The 18,535-nt window shown below is 34.8% G+C and overlaps 1 protein-coding gene and 1 pseudogene across 6 annotated transcripts in view; one reads left to right on the forward strand and one right to left on the reverse strand.

Moving 5' to 3' along the window:
• MICU3 (mitochondrial calcium uptake family member 3) overlaps nucleotides 1-18,535 on the reverse strand; it is a 95,555-nt gene that overhangs the window by 63,916 nt on the left and 13,104 nt on the right. The gene's annotated exons all lie outside the window — the stretch shown is intronic.
• LOC140605493 (chromobox protein homolog 1 pseudogene) lies at nucleotides 11,715-12,257 on the forward strand (annotated as a pseudogene).

Genomic DNA, 18,535 nt, shown 5'->3' on the forward strand with positions numbered 1-18,535 from the left:
TGTACCTACTTACAAATGAATTAATTATAAAATAATCAATTGGAAGCTTACTTAATCTAAAACTGTGTTAGAGACAAATGTGAGTAAGCTTGGTTTAATCATGGTCTACCTATATATGCCCACTTACAAACCTTCCAACTGTCCACGTGCTTCTTTCTCTGTAGTTTATAAACAGACTATTTTCTTAATGAATGATCTAACAGCACAGAGGAAGAATTTAGGTTTGGTTTTGTTTTGTTTTACTGTGCTATAGTTCTAACCACATTAAACTTTACAGTGTTTAGGAGGTCGATAAGGAGCGGTGGTCCATGAAGTTCAACTAAGGATACTGATTTGATTCACTAGAAGCTCTGAGTAAAGGGACAGCTTCAGCCTAGTAAATTCCCAAAATATTAGAAGGAACTCTCAGACCTTTAAAGGATTCAGCTTTACTTTTGAACTTTCCAAGGTTTAAAAAATCTAAACCTTCTGAAGTTCTAACATCACTATTATGAACATTGAAAAACAAGAACCAATAAATAAAGGTGAAAAATGATATTCAAACCAGTTTACTAATCCTCTTGGCAGTCTTGCTTGCTTACAAATGACAATGATCTTGTATCATGTTAATGTTCTGAGCATTTTAAAATACAGCCATTTCCCTGTAGCACACTGGTGTGAACCTATGGGTATAATCCTTATATTACAAGGTATACAAAAGTATACCAGTATTCACTGGCTGATCTACTTTACTTTAATACCTTTCTGCTTACCTACAACCAATATATTTTTCTAAAGTTAATTTCTAAAGCTTAAAATTAACCTAAATATTTTCCATTAATATGTATTGTTTCAGGGATCCCTGGGTGGCGCAGCGGTTTGGCGCCTGCCTTTGGCCCAGGGCGCGATCCTGGAGACCCGGGATCGAATCCCACATCGGGCTCCCGGTGCATGGAGCCTGCTTCTCCCTCTGCCTGTGTCTCTGCCTCTCTCTCTCTCTCTGTAACTATCATAAATAAATAAAAAAAATTAAAAAAAAATATGTATTGTTTCAGTAAATAATACCTTTTGCATCACAAATTCCCAACATAGAAAAACTTATCAATAAGTACAATATACTTAAGATGAATGGAAAAACTGACCTGTAAGCCAAAAAACCTGAATTATATACTGTTAGTTGTTAAAGCATTATTAAACTGAAAACCTCCATTATCAATCCTATTAATATTACATACTTAAAAAGTAAGCCTTTCAAAAGTAGTTATACAATATAACTAGTCCATTTGTGGACAGCTGGGAAAATACTGACAGGAGTTAATGTAAGTCATGGTCATTTAAGAAAAATTCTTAATTTCCATAGGTTGACAAACTTAAAAACATCTATTTGGGAAATTGAGGAAGTGACAGCCTTTAAATTGTTATGGAATATTAAAGAGAAAACCCTCAAGTTTAGAGTGGTTACAAAGGGAAATAGCCTCTGTAAGAAGCTGGAGGAAACTAGAAGCATAGATGGAGCTGAAGACTGGTTAAGCTTCTAAGAAATAATTTCTCCAAAGTAGACACAACACAAAGTTTCCACAATCCATCTTTCCTGGAGATGCTTCTTTTAAATGACTTATTATAAGGTGAAATATTTTCTTTCTATATACTCCTGCTTTTGGAAGTTTTTGTTGTTATCAGCAGACCCACTGAAAAGGCTCATGAAACCAAGCTAACACTGACCAACATCTAGTCCTAACTTGTTCATAGAAACAAGAATGAGTCTAGTTTCACTCTGCCTGAGATGAGCTCTGGGAACTATAATAGTCTATGAGCTCTAGTCAGTTCCAGGAATATTTTAGATCAACTCAACCCTTCATTTCTCTGGAAGTGAGAAACATTTGCAGCTATTTCCAACAAGATGAATTTTTGCTCCATATCAAATAGTCTAGTGATTCTTCCACTCAGACTCTCAGAAAGAATAACTTCTGCAGCCATGCCCTCTCTACTGTATAAGATATTGCTCCAAATCAAGCCTAATTAATCACATCCTTGTAATAACATACCTGAAACTTTAACAGTGAGAGTGTTGAGAGTTCCCTGAGAGTCAACACTGTACTTTTAATAAATCCTAGTTATTTTCTTTACACATCTCTATTATGTCACTTGTACTCCTTTCCCTCATTCTTATTGGGTTGCAATTATCTGTTTACATATCTGTCTCTGCCATTTAACCAGGAATTCCTTGAAAGGAGTAGTTGTTATGTTTATAAGAACTTAACCAGTGATTAACAAAATGCCTGGCTCATCTAAGGGGCTTGGTAAATGATTATCGTGTGAACAAATAAATGCCTGTAGATGAAAACAAAACTAGCTACTAATAAAGAGCCAAAGGGCTACTGAGTCTGGGTCAGGCAGGAGACGAGGACAAACAAAAGAGAAACTTCTGATTCCAAACTAGGAATTCAGAGTAAGATAATAAAAGATAATCTAAAGTTTTAGTGAGAAATATATGGCATAATTTATGGGTATCTTTTTTAAAAGTTGTTCAAACACATCTTTAAAATTAACGTTAGTAAATGCTTAAGTTTAGCTATTGCAATAAGAAGGCATATGAGATTGGGACACCTGGGTGGTTCAGTGGTTGAGGGTCTGCCTTTGGCTCAGGTCATGATCCTGGGGTCCTGGGAATGAGTCACACATCTGGCTCCCCACAGAGAACCTGCTTCTCCCTTTGCCTATGTCTCTGCCTCTCTCTGTGTCTCTCACGAATAAATTTTAAAAAAAGAAGGCATATGAGATGTATTTTTTATTTTATTATTTTAATATAGTAAAAAGTCTAGTTAAATGAATCTATTCTTAGGTAGGGATGAAGACAAAAGTAATTTGTGGAACACTCAATTCTCAGGCACCCCTCCCAAGTGACTGCAATATATAAAAATTACATATGTATATTTTTTTTCATATTTAGATTTTAAAAGGGTTCTATGTACTTAAAATTTTAAAGTTCAATTGACCCTTGAAAAACATAGGTTTGAACTGCACGTGCCCACTTACACATTTTTTTCAATAAATACAGTACAGTTCTGCAAATGTACATTCTCTTATGATTTTCTTAACATTTTCTTTCCTCTAGCTTACTTTATTGCAAGAATACAAAATACATATAACACACAAAATATGTGTTAATCCACTGCTTATGTTATTAGTAAGGCTTTCCAATCAAGTAGACTATTAGTAGTTAAGTTTTTGGAGGAGTCAAAAGTTACACAGGGATTTTTCAATTGGAGGGGTGGTGGTGCCCCTAACCTCTGCATTATTCAAGGATCAATTATAATTATGATGTTACTAGCTACATATTACTTCACTTAGCTTCCTTCGGTTACACATTATCAATTCTTTTCTACAATAAAGAATAATTTTTGCTTCTATTATAATATTGCTTCAAAACGGGTAATGAAATTCACAAATTTTTCTAACTTTTGATTATAGGAATAAGAACAAATGGATAGGGATCCCTGGGTGGCGCAGCGGTTTGGCGCCTGCCTTTGGCCCAGGGCGCGATCCTGGAGACCCGGGATCGAATCCCACGTCGGGCTCCCGGTGCATGGAGCCTGCTTCTCCCCCCGGCCTATGTCTCTGCCTCTCTCTCTCTCTCTATGACTATCATAAATAAATAAAAATTGAAAAGAACAAATGGATAGTGCATTTGGTGAGAATTTTATCAGTATATGGATTAGGGAGGGCCAGAAAAAGGAGAATACACCTTTTCAAATTTGAATGAATAGTGGTAGTTATAACATAGACTTGGGGGAAGTCATTTCTAAAACAAACCACATCTGTAGGATTGGAAGCCTCAAGGGAAGTAACACTTCCAAATACCTTTATCAGTTCTTCAGGAAATACTAAACTGCTGTGATTCACTTAGGTTGACAAGTCGACACATTTTATCTTCCACCTTCTGTATCTGTTTCTAAAGTCTTAGACACAGCCACTATTGACCTCAAGTTTAATGTTTGCATTTGCACTCTCCCTAGCTGTTTTTCCAAATTTAGCAAAATGCTTCTGTATCTCTGACCTTTTCACAAAACATTGCCCTGAGATTAAGAAAACACTGGGTCTGGCCCACCATCCTTAAATGTTGAGAGATGTCCAGTGTAAACAGATGTTTTGTGCTCCACCTCCACAGACCTATGCACATTAGCTATGGTAGGCTGAACAGTAATTACTGTCCTGAAGCTTAATATATAAAATCTGAATTGAACCACCTACAGGGAAAAATATAACAGTCTTCAAATTTTTGTTCTACAATTCTAAAATTGAGTTATTCCTCAACTAAATTTGGTGACAGATTGCTATACTCAAAATATTAAAGAAAAAAAATCTAAAACCTCTAAAAATCTAAAATCTAAGTAACAGAAAAAACCAAAATTACCGAAAATTCATATATATATATACTTGTTTTATTGTTTTTCAACTTAAGTTTTAAATTCTAACAACTTTGTTTCTTTCATTAATACAGTAAAATTCACTCTGAAAATAAAGTATCATCACACTTCAAAATAATGAAACTACAGCATGTGTGACTGACAAATATTAACTATTAAATGTAAACAGTCATGATTTCTTGGCTTCATATGGTCATATTCTAAATTGAGATGTTAAAAATTTTATAGGGCTATTTTTCACAGATTAGGAAAATATGGACATTTAAGAGACGGTATCACTGCAAAATTTTTAGATGTGGCAAATTTTGTGAAAGAAATGGAATTTTTCATTTCAAAAAGATCTTGCACAACTGCTAATGAAAACTATCCAAGCACAGACCTCAGAGTTGGCACATAAATTATCTTACATTTAAGTACAAGGCTGCACAGCAGAAAAATGAAACCGAGAAATCTAGAGGTAAAAGAGAATTAAATTTGCCTTTTCATTTTATTCCTCCTAGGAAATTACATTTTATGCCTTCTAGGAAATTATTTTATGGGAATTACTTAACATTCTTTTCAAGTTTGCTAAAAATGTTTAGGGAATTTTCTTTCCAGCTCTAGAAAGCTCTACCTTTTTCTGTTTCACTGAAAAATTGTGAGCTACATTTTAATCTCAGCTTTCCTATTTATAAAAGGAAGCATTGGGATGTCTGGGTGGCTCAGAGATTGAACATCTGCGTTTGGCTCAGGGTGTGATCCTGGGGTCTGGGGATGGAGTCTCACATTAGGCTCCCTGCAAAGAGCCTGCTTCTTCCTCTGTCTCTGCCTCTCTCTGTGTGTCTCCTATGAATAAATAAAATTAAAAATCTTTAAAAAATGGAGCATTAACATGGAAATAAAAATTTCAAACACATCTGTAAAACAAAATGCATAATTTACTCATAAAAATAAGTAATGATCATTTTCAGGTAACTTTGTGGAACTTAAGTCATGCTGACATGAGCAAGATGAGTGCTGGGAGAAACCATAAAAGCTACATTCTTTTAATTACCTCATCTTTCCAAAAGAAATAAAAATATTGTGTCAGTGCAATTATCTTCTTTGGAATTTCCAAACTCAGACCTTTGCAACTAGTACTTAGATGTTACTTCTTAAGGTAGTGAAACAAGGGCCTTCAGGCAACAGAGTACATCATTATCTTTCCAATGAATAACAGAAAGCGAGGGTTCACTGCCAAGGCACAGTCTCATGTTACTTCAGGTCAGCAATTCGAAAATTTACTCTGTGGTAAGGTCTGATTTTCCCAGGGAGGCAAGATTAAATGCCAGATAAAGGATTCACTACTTGACAATTAGAGAAACTGATGCCTACAAGCTGATAATACCCTAAAGAGGTAACTTGAAACAATTATATCAATTATCTAAACACTGTATAATATATTATCTTTTAGCAGCTGAGAAATAGGGCCATGAGAATGAAAAATGGAAGAGGGAAAAATGAAAACCATTTGTATTAACCAAAATTATTTTGATTACTCATCCTTATTTTTTCTTTAAAAATTGTTTGATATCAAATCACATCAATACTAATTTTTAAAAATAAAGAATGACTAAACATTTATCTGATTTCATGTAGGAAGCTGAGCATTTGTTATTAGGTCCTACCTGATATTGGCGATAGTACTAACATTTTTATGAAACACTGAAGGGCAAAAATCTTTTATTTATTTATTTATTTATTTATTTATTATTATTTTTTTTTCAAAAATCTTTTAAACTTGGATTTTTATTTTGTATTTTCTGGATAAGAACCTTATGAAATTCTATTCATATCCATTTTTATTCTAGCTAAAAAAGATGTTCACAGAAGTATTATACTTGGCTTTCTCAAATGGCTTCAGGCTCATTTAAAAGCTTCTAAGAAGATAAAAGGGGTAACATTTTCTTTGCTTGTTGGGTGGTCGAAAGGTTAAATATCAAATTCCAGTGTGGGAAAATCCCAAGTACTCTAGGTGAAATGTTTTGATGCTACTAGGCAAATGTGTCCATGTGGAAATACACAGTCTGAAGACCAGCCAATAGTATTTCCCTGGCTAAGATCAAACAGAAAAAAAAGTCGTAAAATTAAAAAAAAAAAAAAAAGTAACTGACCACTTACTCTAAAATCTCCACTTGTATTGCTATAGTAGCTTACATTATAAGGTTCTTTACAAGTTTACAGAGTACTTTCACAAATATCATCTCAATATTGACAGGAGGATAAAGTAAGTAAAAGTAATCTAAAGAGGCAGTATGCATAGTGGTTTAGCATGTGCATCTCATCTCTTCCAGCCTTTGCTCCAGCAATACCTCCCTTACCCTGATTACCTACCACCCCACTATTTTTCTCTCTTATACTGAAAACTTCCCTTCAGCATACACATCCTGGCATTCCTCTGGTCCTAGAAGGCTTCCTGTCCTATATCCTGTCCCACTTCATTTAGCTACTCTTCCCTTCCTCCCCACCTTGTCTCCTGCATTCATTTCCTGTCTCTGAATTCCTCTACTTCAATTGGTTCTCCCCTCTACCACTCCACTAAAACTGCTTATCAAGGTCATCGATGACCTCTTTGTTGCTAAATTCAATGGTTAATTCTCAGTTTTCATCTTATAGCGTCTGACAGAGTCTGTAACTTTTTTTTTCCTTGAAATAATTTTCTCAGTCCCCAAGACATCACTTTCCTGATTTTCTTTTTACTCCTCTGGCAGTTCCTTCTTGGTACTTTTTCTGGTACTTCTTTGCTAGTCCTTAGAGCTTGTCTCTTTTAAAAATCTATAATTACTTATTTGATGATCTCATCTGGCCTTTACATATTATAAATACACTGACAAATACAAAATTTATACATCTAGCTTTCTGAAATAATATAAGAATCTGTTTAACAAAACAAGTAAGATGCTTATTTGTTTTTAAGAAACAAAATATGTAAACTGACCATATGTAAGTATTTACAAAAATATCAAGATAAAAATATGGAAGTTATAAAGGTTCAATGAATACTCAGAATTTATACAGTAGTGAAAATAAATTTACCAGGAGTACCTTTATCAATATAGATAAATTTCTTAAGTATAATATTAAATAAAAGTATGACTTATAAAAGGATACTATAAAATAAGTATATATTACTCAGAAGTATACTCATTTGTAACAGAATTATGAAAACACGCAGGGGAATTAAAAAAATTAAGTTTAGAACAGTGGTTATCTCTTTGGGGAAGAGAGAATTATGAAAGAGGTATATATATGGTGATGGTTTTTTTTTTAAGCTGTCAGTGCATATATAGCTATGTATTATATTATTATCTATTCATTGTATTTTTGAAAGTTGGATATATATTATTTCTAAGAAAGAAATCATTCAGGTCTTATTCCTTACCTTATGTGGAAAAATGCTAAAATTTATCAAACAAACATAAAAAAGATCACTTTGGAAAATTTTAGATAAACTACTATACAATTACACAATTCTTGGGTTAAAAAAGAAATGAAAACTGAAATTACAAAGTTTTTTAAAATAAATGATACTTAGGGACTCACAAGCAGCAGTCTGTAATTTGGTCAAAGCCATTACTGACACGTGAAAATTAATACCCTTAAATATATTTTTAAAATAAGAATTTAAAGTAAATAAATTATACAAAGTAAATAAACTCAAGAAGCCAACAAATGAATAAGATAAATTTGAGGAAAACAGAAGAGAATAATCAGTAAGATAAAAGCAGAAGTAAACAAAACAGTAAGACAGTAAATGAATTTAATTTTAAAAAGTAGTATTTGAAAAGACCAGTGAAGCAGACAAACCCCTATCAAATCTGATTTAAAAAAGAACTGAAAATGAAATACATAAACTGAACATAACTATAGTATATAGTATATAGTGTACTATAGTATATCCAGAGTTTAGAAAAGTACCCAAATATAAGAATCAGAAATCTATAATATATTGATACAGTAATATTTTAATATAATAATCAGTTTAAAAATAATCAGTTTAAAAGGCAAAAATAATACAGATAGTATGGTCACATCTGTGTTACAAAGAAAATGATATATGTGTTGTTTAAGTTTATAGGTCTGTAATATATTTTAAAGGCCTCACATGAAAGAAAACATTTATGACCTATAAAGTGGAACAGGATTTAATTTTTACATATCCTAGAAATCAATAAATTAAAAAAATTGGCAGAAAATATTAAAAGGCAATTTCTAGGAAACTACAAACAAAAAAATTCCCCACCTCACCAATAATCACTAGAAATGGAATATAAATCATTTTTTCACACTCAAATTGGAAATAGTTAAATTTGATAATATTTCATAAATAGGACAGGAGTCCATTACAATTGATGACAGAAGTGTATTTTGATTTAACCATTTTGAAGAACAATTCAATGGTTGCTATTAAAATCCAGTTGCTGTGGACCTAGTGATGTAACATGTGCATCTCCACAGAAACCTGAATATTCACTGCAGCACTGTTTCTAATAGTGAAAAACAGAAACAAAATTCCGATCAGTGAGATAATAGTTAAATAAATTATGGCACACTGGAGTACTACAATGGAGTAGGAGTGTACAGTATAGTAAAGGATATGGTAGATGAAGAGGTGGTACTAGCGTAAGATTCATAGGACACATAGCTGGGTGAAAAAAACAAGTTATGAAAGAATGGGTAAAAAAAAAAAAGACAGAAACCAAAGTCATGCTTTAAAGAAACACACACACACATACACACACATAGACTTTAGAAATAAAGTTGTGGAATGCTGTATTCGTTTTTAAAAAGCAAACAGCACATGCATCATTATCATGAGCCTGGTTTCATAAAAAGGTTACTAGCCTAGTCTAGAGAAGCCTTCATCAGGGTCAGACAGACAGCAACTGAGTCTAGGACCAAATCCAGTGTTCTTCCACATTACATCACTCGGGATATTGGAATAAAAGTGTACTGGTTTTGTAATCCTTCAGGCCTATGTTCAAATGTCAACTTTACCACTTCCTAGTTAGGTAACCTTAGGAAAAATATTCTCTCTGAACTTTAGCATTTTCAACTGTAAAAAATGGGCAAATAAATAGTAACTCTACAAACTGTAAAGATGAAAACTAAATGGGAACACTTCCTTCTCCCTCGGCCAATAGCATCAGCTCATCAAGAGTGTCTCCTCTATTGATTAACAGGGTCCAGAAATAGCCTTTGGCAGCTCAGCTCCATATATAAAGTTTGAGGGATCAAATGCCTCTGTGGTGCTATAAGTTGGAAGTCTCTAAATATGTCCATGATGATAAAACTATTCCAAAGGCCTGGCATTTCTTATGGGTCCCATCAGCCTCATGGTCTACCACCTTTCTCTCTGCCTTCCTAACTCAGTTCCAAACATCTAGATTATACTGCATATGGTATTCTATTTATTTCTTCAGACTGATGGCTGACCCTTCTTGACAAAATCTCTATGTATGCACTGAGCCACTGTCTTCTGGGCCTCATTCCATGACTCCCAAGACAGTTTTTCTAGACTGCAACTGAAAAAAATGAACATAACACACCATTAAGTTTGGACTATTTTACCCTAAATGAATCACCTTGAATTTAGCCAACTATATTAGTTAGGTTGGGCTGCCATAAAAAAATACCACAGACCAGATGGCTTAAACAACAGAAATTCATTTTCTCATAGTTCTAGAAGCTACATGTCCAAGATCAAAGGGCCAGCATATTCAGTTTCTGGTGAGAGCTCTCTTTCTGGCTTGCAGATGGCACAGTCTTTCTATTTCCTCACATGGGCATATTAAGAAAGTGTGAGTGAGCTCCCCAATGTCGTTTCTTATAAGGACATTAATCCTATCTGATCAGGAGCTTACTTTTGTGACCTCATTTGACCTATGCCTTCCTTAGTGACCTCATTCCCAAATACAGGCACTCTAGGGGTAGAGCTTCAACATACAAATTTTAGGGGGACACATTCAGTCCATAACACCAACTATCGAGTGACTCATGTGCCCTTTCTTTCTATTCACATACAGAGGTCTCAAAAATGTTGGCAGTTCATCTCCCTCAAGCTGGCATTTTACCGTCTGGAAGAATTTGAATATCTGGAGATATTATTATATACCCCCTCTTTTGGATCCTTTATAAACAAACAAACAAAGTAAGATAGGTCCTAGCATCTTTGGCCTACTTGTACCCCAATGGAGGGGTTTCCTGCCCACAACCAGCCTTGCCCTACTTGCATCACAGTGGGTGATCCCCTGCATGGCAGTTCTAACCCAGGTTCCCTGCCTGCCAGCACTGGCCCAATGCACACAGCTTCCAGGTTGCCAGTCCTACCGTATGTTTTCCTGTTTGCCAACCTCAGCCCAGCAACTGTGGGACAAAGCTCTAGCTGTGAATCCACCTTTTCTAACAAGGCCTAAATCTCAACCTAGGGAGGCAGCTGCCCTTCCAAGTTTGTTCTCTCCTTAGGTTCTCTCCCTCAGCCCTAGAATATTCTTCTGAAATTTGATTCCTTCTCAGTAGCTAACCTCCTATAAATAGTGAAGAATTCTTCATATTGAACCTTATCTGTTCAAATTACTAGGTAGTTTTCATCTTCTGACTGGCCCTTGGCACAGAATAGCTTGCGGTGAGTGTTACTGGGTGTTTCACAGTGCTGCCCCCTAAGTACAAGCAGAACAGAGACACACTAGAGGCAGAGAAAGAAGCCTCTGCTGCCTACAGTGTCCCGTGCTGCAAATTCTAATGGCAAAAAAAGCAATGTTTGCAAGTTCCAATACCAGCATTATAAGCAGGGTACTGAAGGGCACATTTGAAGCTGAGGCAATAACTTGACACCTAGCATTGTAACCTTGCTGTTATCCATACACAGTCCCTATTTAACTGCATTTTTAAAAAAAGGTAACATATACCAAGACCTACCTATGCGCCTGACTATTTTAAGCTCTCTGAATAATCCTGTAATATAGGGACTATTACTATTCCTACTTTACAGAGGAGGGAAATGAGACAAATTTAATTAGCATTGGCAAGGTACTTGAGTGAAAAAGCGGAGATTCAAATCCAGGTGTTCTGACTACAAAGACCACACTCTCAATCACAACACTATGTTAACTTCTGTTTCTATTGCTAAGACAAAAACAAGCTTTAAAATGTGAAGCGATTTGTTCCTTTTCTGGAGACCACTTCCCCCACTGGTCCTGACACATCATTAGCACGGCACTGTTTCCTCTCATGCGCTTGGGTGCTGCTCTGAGCAGCATCACCATTTAGACCAGAAAGCTGGTGGGCACAATGAGAAAGAAACAAAACAAGATGACAGTGGAGGAGATGCTGCAAGAGGAGGAGGAAGGATATGTGGTTTAAAAATTTCCCGAACATTGAGTGGAAAAGGCAAAGTGGAGTACCTCCTAAAGTGGAAGGGATCCTCAGATGAGGACAACACACAGGATCCAGAAGAGAACCCGGACTGCCCTGACATCATTGCTGAGTTTCTACAGTCATAGAAAACGGCATGTGGGACAGAAAAAAATACAGGAAAATTGACTCTGATTCTGAAAATAAGGAAGAGAACAAATCAAAGAAGAAAGAAGAGTCAGAGGAGCCATGAGGTTTTGCCCAGGGTTTGGAGCTGGAACAGATTATTGGAGCTATGGACTCCAATGCAGAGCTTGTGTTCTTGATGAAATGGAAAAAAATCTGATGAGGATGACCTGGTCCTTGCCAAGGAAGCCAATGTCAAGTGCCCACAGGGGATCAATATCCTTCTATGATGAAAGGCTAACATGGCATTCCTACCTCCCAGAGGATGGTGACAAAAAAAATGGCAATAATTAACTTCTGAGTACCAGCCCCTGTCACATCTGACCATGGTTTTCAAGTGGGAAAGGAAGGCGTTTTACTTGTCTTGACACCATAGAGGTGGCCTGAGCAGATGTCCTTTGAAGAATCAGTACAGTTTTTGTGCCTTAGAGCAAGTGCTTTAAAGCCTTTCCAGCTATGTAGTTTGCACACTCATCCCAGTGCGGGGAAGGAAGAGAAAGAAGTGCTGCAAGGGCAGCTCATTCTGTACGTGGCTAAGAAAAGGAGAAAGCCTCCATAAAGGAAAAAACTTGCAGAATGAGTGTATGAGTGTAACAAACGATACTCTAGATCTTCAAAGAGCATCTCCACAACACAAAGCCTGCTTTTCAAAAGTATTAGCTCTGCATTTTTATAGGGCAGTGTGTATTTAGTTTCAGCAATTTTTGGTATATTATTTGGTGGTAGGACGGATGGAGTAGGAAGGAAGAGAGAAACAGGTAGGATCATTCTTGTTAAAATTTGGGGCCTGACTGGGAAAATGGTGAAACAATGGAAAGAACAACCTAATGATGATTTGGTTCTATGACCAGAATATTTAATCTTTAAAAAAAAAATGTCACTGGTGACCTCAGTGAGGACTGTGAGAAACTGTTTAAAAGCTGTGAGTACCTGAAACTTACAAGTCAAGGTATTCCCTGCCTGTGCCTAATGCTGTTCCCAACGAAGGACTATACCAGTCAATTAGTCACCAGGTGCCATTTGTAGAATGGAAACTGGTTGAGGAGGGCAAGTTTTATTGAAGCATATACCAGCCCAGCGTCCCGTCTTAGAGGTGCTAATTCTTGACATTGACAAGACTCTTTCTTTTTCAATTATAAAGCTATAAATATCAGCCTGTTAATCCAAGCAACTGGCTGAGGTATTTGGGGAAGGAAAGAGGGTGGTATAGAAGGTAGAACTGCAGGGGAAGAAAGGCCCATGCTCTTAGAATGGAAAACTTTTGGAGCCTGCTTTTTGAACTTTGAACTCTGAAACTACTGACAGCACAACTTCACACAATCACTTTGAGAGGTGAATGATTTCAAAAGCCCTGATCTCAGAAGATTAAACTTTCATACCGGGGCAGTGGTTCACTTTAAAACACAAAACAAAGCAAAATTTTTTCTAATCCTAAGAATTACCTAATACCCAAAATGCTGTCTTGAATCATGAGATCCATCAGTTCTTGACATTGTCTAGACCTGTACCTAAAAATGTATTGTAAAATCTTTTTAGGCATGTGTTAGGTTTCTATGAAAACTTTAAATATAAACTTTGTACCACATTGTCAGTTTTTGTCTTAAAACTATAGATTTTAAAAAAAAGTGAGGAGAAACTCTATTAGAGGCAAATTGTCTTCAATATTGCTATTAAAAAAGACAGCACACTTAGTATTTATCTCTGAAAGGAAACTAAAAACAAGTATGTCAAAATGTTAACAAGTATTAATTCTGAGTGCTGGAATAACAGTTCACCCTTGAACACAGGTTTGAATCACATAGGTCCAGTGCTATAAATGTATTTTCTCTTGCTTATGACCTTCTTAACGTTTTCTTTTCTGTAGCTTACATTGTTATAAGAATAAAATAAGGTGTATGTATATAATAATATGCATATAATACATATCACATACAAAATATGTATTAACCAACTGTTTATATTAGAAGTAAGGCTTCTGGTAAACAGTAGGCTATTAATTGTTCAGATGGGGAGAATCAAAAGTTATAAAAATTTTTGACTTTACAGGGGGTTGATACTCATAGCCCTGCATTGTTCAAGGGCCAACTACATATATTTATATACCTGTTAAATTTGGCAAAAACAACTTTAAAAAGAGAATGTAAGAAAAAAGCACTAATAAAAGGTATACAATCTTAAAAATAATTCAAATTTTCACTTGTAGAAATTATTATTGTAAAGGGTAAACAGGTTTTAAAAATCATATAATATTACTTAGTTTTGACAGTTTATTCCCATTATGTTTACATTTTATTTTCTGAGAGAACTTAAATGTCCCTGAATTTAACAAGAATGAAAGCCAAAATGGCATCACCTGGGACAAAGTTTATAAAACTAATGTTTCAATTTACAAAACAGATTTAAAAAATATATATACAATGGAATATTACTCAGCCATAACAAAGAATGAAATCTTGCTATTTACAATAACATGAATGGAACTAGAGGTATAATACTAAGTGAAATAAGTCAGAGAAAGACAATTAGCATGTGGCTTCACTCGTATATGGAATTTAAGAAACAAAACAAATAAGCAAAGGGGGAAAAAGAGAGAGAGAGAGAGACAAATCAAGAAACAAAAAAACAAATCAAGAAACAGACTCTTCACTATAGAGAAAAAACTGATGATTACCAGAGGGGAGGCGGGTGGGGAGATGGGTGAAATCAGTGATGAGGATTAAGGAGTGCACTTGTACTGATGAGCACTGGGTGATGTATGGAGTTGGTGAATCACTATACATCTGAAATTAATGTAACACTACATGTTAATTAACTGGAATTAAAATAAAAACTTTAAAAAATTTAAGTTTAGAGAGGATTAAAAGATGGGAAGATCAAAAAAACAAGTTATAATCAAATAAATTGTTAGAAAAAATAGTGATTTTAAGATTAAAGAACTAGTATAGCTGAAATGGACCTCACAAATTCAAATCTATCATCCCTAAGAAATTTCATAGAATGATAACCCTGAAAGGTTAAATGACTGAGTTAGTGTTACAAAGGCAGACAGTGGTAAAGTATTAAAACTGAACCTCTTTACACACCATATCTCATTTGAGATATAAACGTTTTTAAAGGCCTAATTAATATGTACTCTCTAACTTCATTCTCAAGATTTTATACTTAAGAGAATTTTATGTGGGGATTCAGTTTCATTATCTAATAAAGTGAAACATTACCATCTAGAAAGTTCTCTAGGAAGGAAGACAAAAAAGGCTGATGCTCAAAGAAATAGATTAAGTTCTTCTCTATCTTCAAATACAGAATTATGCAGTGTTTATTTGCAGGAACCATAGCAGGTTCATAAATTTCTATCAGATTATAGAGTATACACCTGGAAAGTGGCTCTAGATCAGGTTCAAAGAGGTAGTGGTTGTACAGATTAGGCCAATGAATTTCTCCTACCACAAGGAAACATGTAAGGCTTGAGGTAGTAAACCAGGTTCTCCTTCAGGTTTCATCAATGCAGTAAGATTATTTTTGCTGACTAAAATTTACTTAGATTGCCTGAGGACAATATAAAATCTACACCTTTATATATCATGTACATATTTTCAATTAAAATTCCTATTTAATAAACTTGAGGCATTATTAGTTCTTATGAGAATTAAAAAGTTATGGTTATCATGTTTGAAGTAGTTGGTGGTACAAAAATATATTAATTATATTAATGAAATCATTAACTCTTCTTTCCAGGCATACAGTTACAGTTCATTCCCCACTATCTCCAGCACTTAGATGTGGCTATATGACTCAGTTTATAAAATGTAATATGAATGGCAGTGATGTGTGCCACTTCCAGGCCAGGTCCACAAAACCTTCCCACAAGAATTCCTCTGTCCTCCACCACCCCTTTTTGGCTAGCTGGTATGTTGACATGCTAAGTAACTTTGGAAGCCACTTATTAAAGATGGCAGAGTCACTATCAGTTTAGATGCCTGAATGACATCTAGAAGGAAAGCCACATGCAGGAGTCTTCCTTTCAACCCATACACAACCCTAGGATTATTACATAAACAATAAGTCAGCTTTTATCAGGTCAACTCACTGAGACCTGAAGGTCTACTTATTAGTGCAAACTAGCCTAATAAAGGCCTATTTGAATCCAATTCTGCATCTTAAATAGATCCTGAATCTTGGAGATGATGTGAATGTCTTGACAAGAAGCAGAAAATGAAAACTTATAATTAGTTAGTTATGGTGTTTGTTTAAAAAAAAAAAGGTATTCATTTATTTATTTGAGAAAGAGAGAGAGAGTGAGCACATGAATAGAGGGTGGGGAAGAAAGAGAGAGGGAGAATTTCAAGCAGACTCCACTCTGAACACAGAGCCCAACATGGCATTTGATCTCATGATCCTGAGATCATGACCTGGGCTGAAATCAAGGTTCAGATGTTTAACCAACTGAACCACCCAGGCACCCCAACAATCTGGTATTTCTTTCTGGAGAAGAGTAAGTACATTGTAGGACTGTGATAGATCCTAAAACTTAAGAAGCTACCCAAGGATTTTATGTGATTGAGGGTGGAATGTTTACTTTTTCAATAATCTTCCTTCATCCATAAAAACTGGTCTTAAACATACTCCCTAGTTTAACATTTTTGTGGAACTAACTGATTCTGGTCACCTGTCTTTTATCAATCAATTTTATTTATTTTGTAATTCATTTTTATATTTTTGTCACTGAGATGATGAAGATACTCTGCTCTTCTTTGCCACCAACTTCACTTAGGCACTAATATCAGCCAAATAAATTCTGAGTCACTGATGCTGTTAGAGGCAGATATGCCCTAGTTATATAACTTTGCCAATGGCAACTTGTAGGCATTCCTACTCACTTAAAAGAGGACTCTGAACATAACTCATGGTTTTCCTCATCACCACAAATCATGTCAGAGAGAACGTCAACATTCAATGTTGGCCCATCTGATAACTTAGCCTCAAAGTTCTCTCGCTTCCCCACTTCAAAATTCAAGGGCAAAATTCTATCACCACACTACATTATCACCTAGAACTGCTCCATTTCTTAGGCTACTGGGCACTGCTAGAAAAAAAATCAAGGACTCTAAACTCTAAACTCCTTTCTCTAGTTTTGCAAGATGATATCTTCATTCCTATGGAACCAGAAGTGAGGGAGAGATAAAGGTAAATTTTGTTATGAAGAAGTAATAAACTGAGCAAATTTACTTCTAATCATTTTCTCTGTGAAAATGGAGGTCATTTGCTTGAGACAGAACAGAGAGGTATGCAGCAGGTAGAGTGAAAGACAACATTTTGAAGTGGCTGTTGTAGGATTAGAAATATAAGTATTAGAGACATCTAAAAAGATTGTTAAACCTATCTCCTCATTATAGGTTTCCATTTCTCAAAAGTTTATACCTAGATAGAATTTCTGAATTATTAGGCATGTGAATCTTCAACGTAAACTTATTTTCCAAAGATTTTATACTCCTACTGAGTATGAGAATTTTTGTTGCAAAAGTTATTGTCAATTTTTTTTAATTTTACCAATCTGATTGGTAAGAAATGATACTTTGTTATGGCTATAATTATATTTCACTATGGTTATAATTATATTTTCCTATTATTAATGATGTTGATCATCTTTTCATGTGTTTAGTTTTCTGAGTATCTTTCTCTTGAATGGCCTGTTGAGACTCCCTGTCCATTTTTTTATGATGTTGTCTTTTTTAAAAAATGATTTGCAGATCATTGCTTTTTGGATACATATGCTTTGCAAATGCCATGTATTACATATAAGTATCTTCTGTCATTCCAAGACTTTTATTTTATAGATACTTTTGCTTTAATGAAGTGAAGTACAACAGCATTTTCCATTCTAGATTGTGTTTTGTTTTAAAAATCCTCCCACCACCTTATGCCAAAATTTTGTCTTCATATATATATCCCTCTACGTAGCTTTAAGTTTTGTGTTTTTTTTTTAATCACATTTAAGATTCCAATCCACCTGTATTATTATGGCATGAGGTAGACATCTAATTTTATTTTTGTTTCCCACATAGAACACTTTACCTTCAATCAAGCCTTACTGTCTTACATATCATTGTTCAATATTTGAGGTCCACCTTGTTTTAACTCCTTTCAACATAGTAATAATTACCATTTTAGTTGTAGTATATAGTCAATGTTTAAGAATTCATTTTTTTTATCAATTTTTAAATTCACCATTGCTTCTTGAATTTCACCCTTCATTTTATGTTCCTGTTTTCCTCATATCTTCTTTAGTTTTTTCAATGATGATCTGAAAGTGGTAAACTGTCCCAATCTTACAAAAATGAATTTATTTTACCCTCCTTCCTTAATGACAATTTACTTAGGTATAGAAATCTAAGATGACAGTTATTTTTCTCTCAGCATTTTGAAGACAATATTATACTGTCTTCTGGCTCCTATCCACCATCCAAGTTAGTCTTGAATCAGGCCAACTAATATCCCATTTGTACACATCTGTCCTTCTTCCCTTTATCTTTAATTTTATAGTTTTACTGCAATCTGACTAAATACATATTTAT

This window comes from Canis lupus, chromosome 15 (assembly GCF_048164855.1).
Source record: "Canis lupus baileyi chromosome 15, mCanLup2.hap1, whole genome shotgun sequence".
Taxonomy (NCBI): Eukaryota; Metazoa; Chordata; class Mammalia; order Carnivora; family Canidae; genus Canis; species Canis lupus.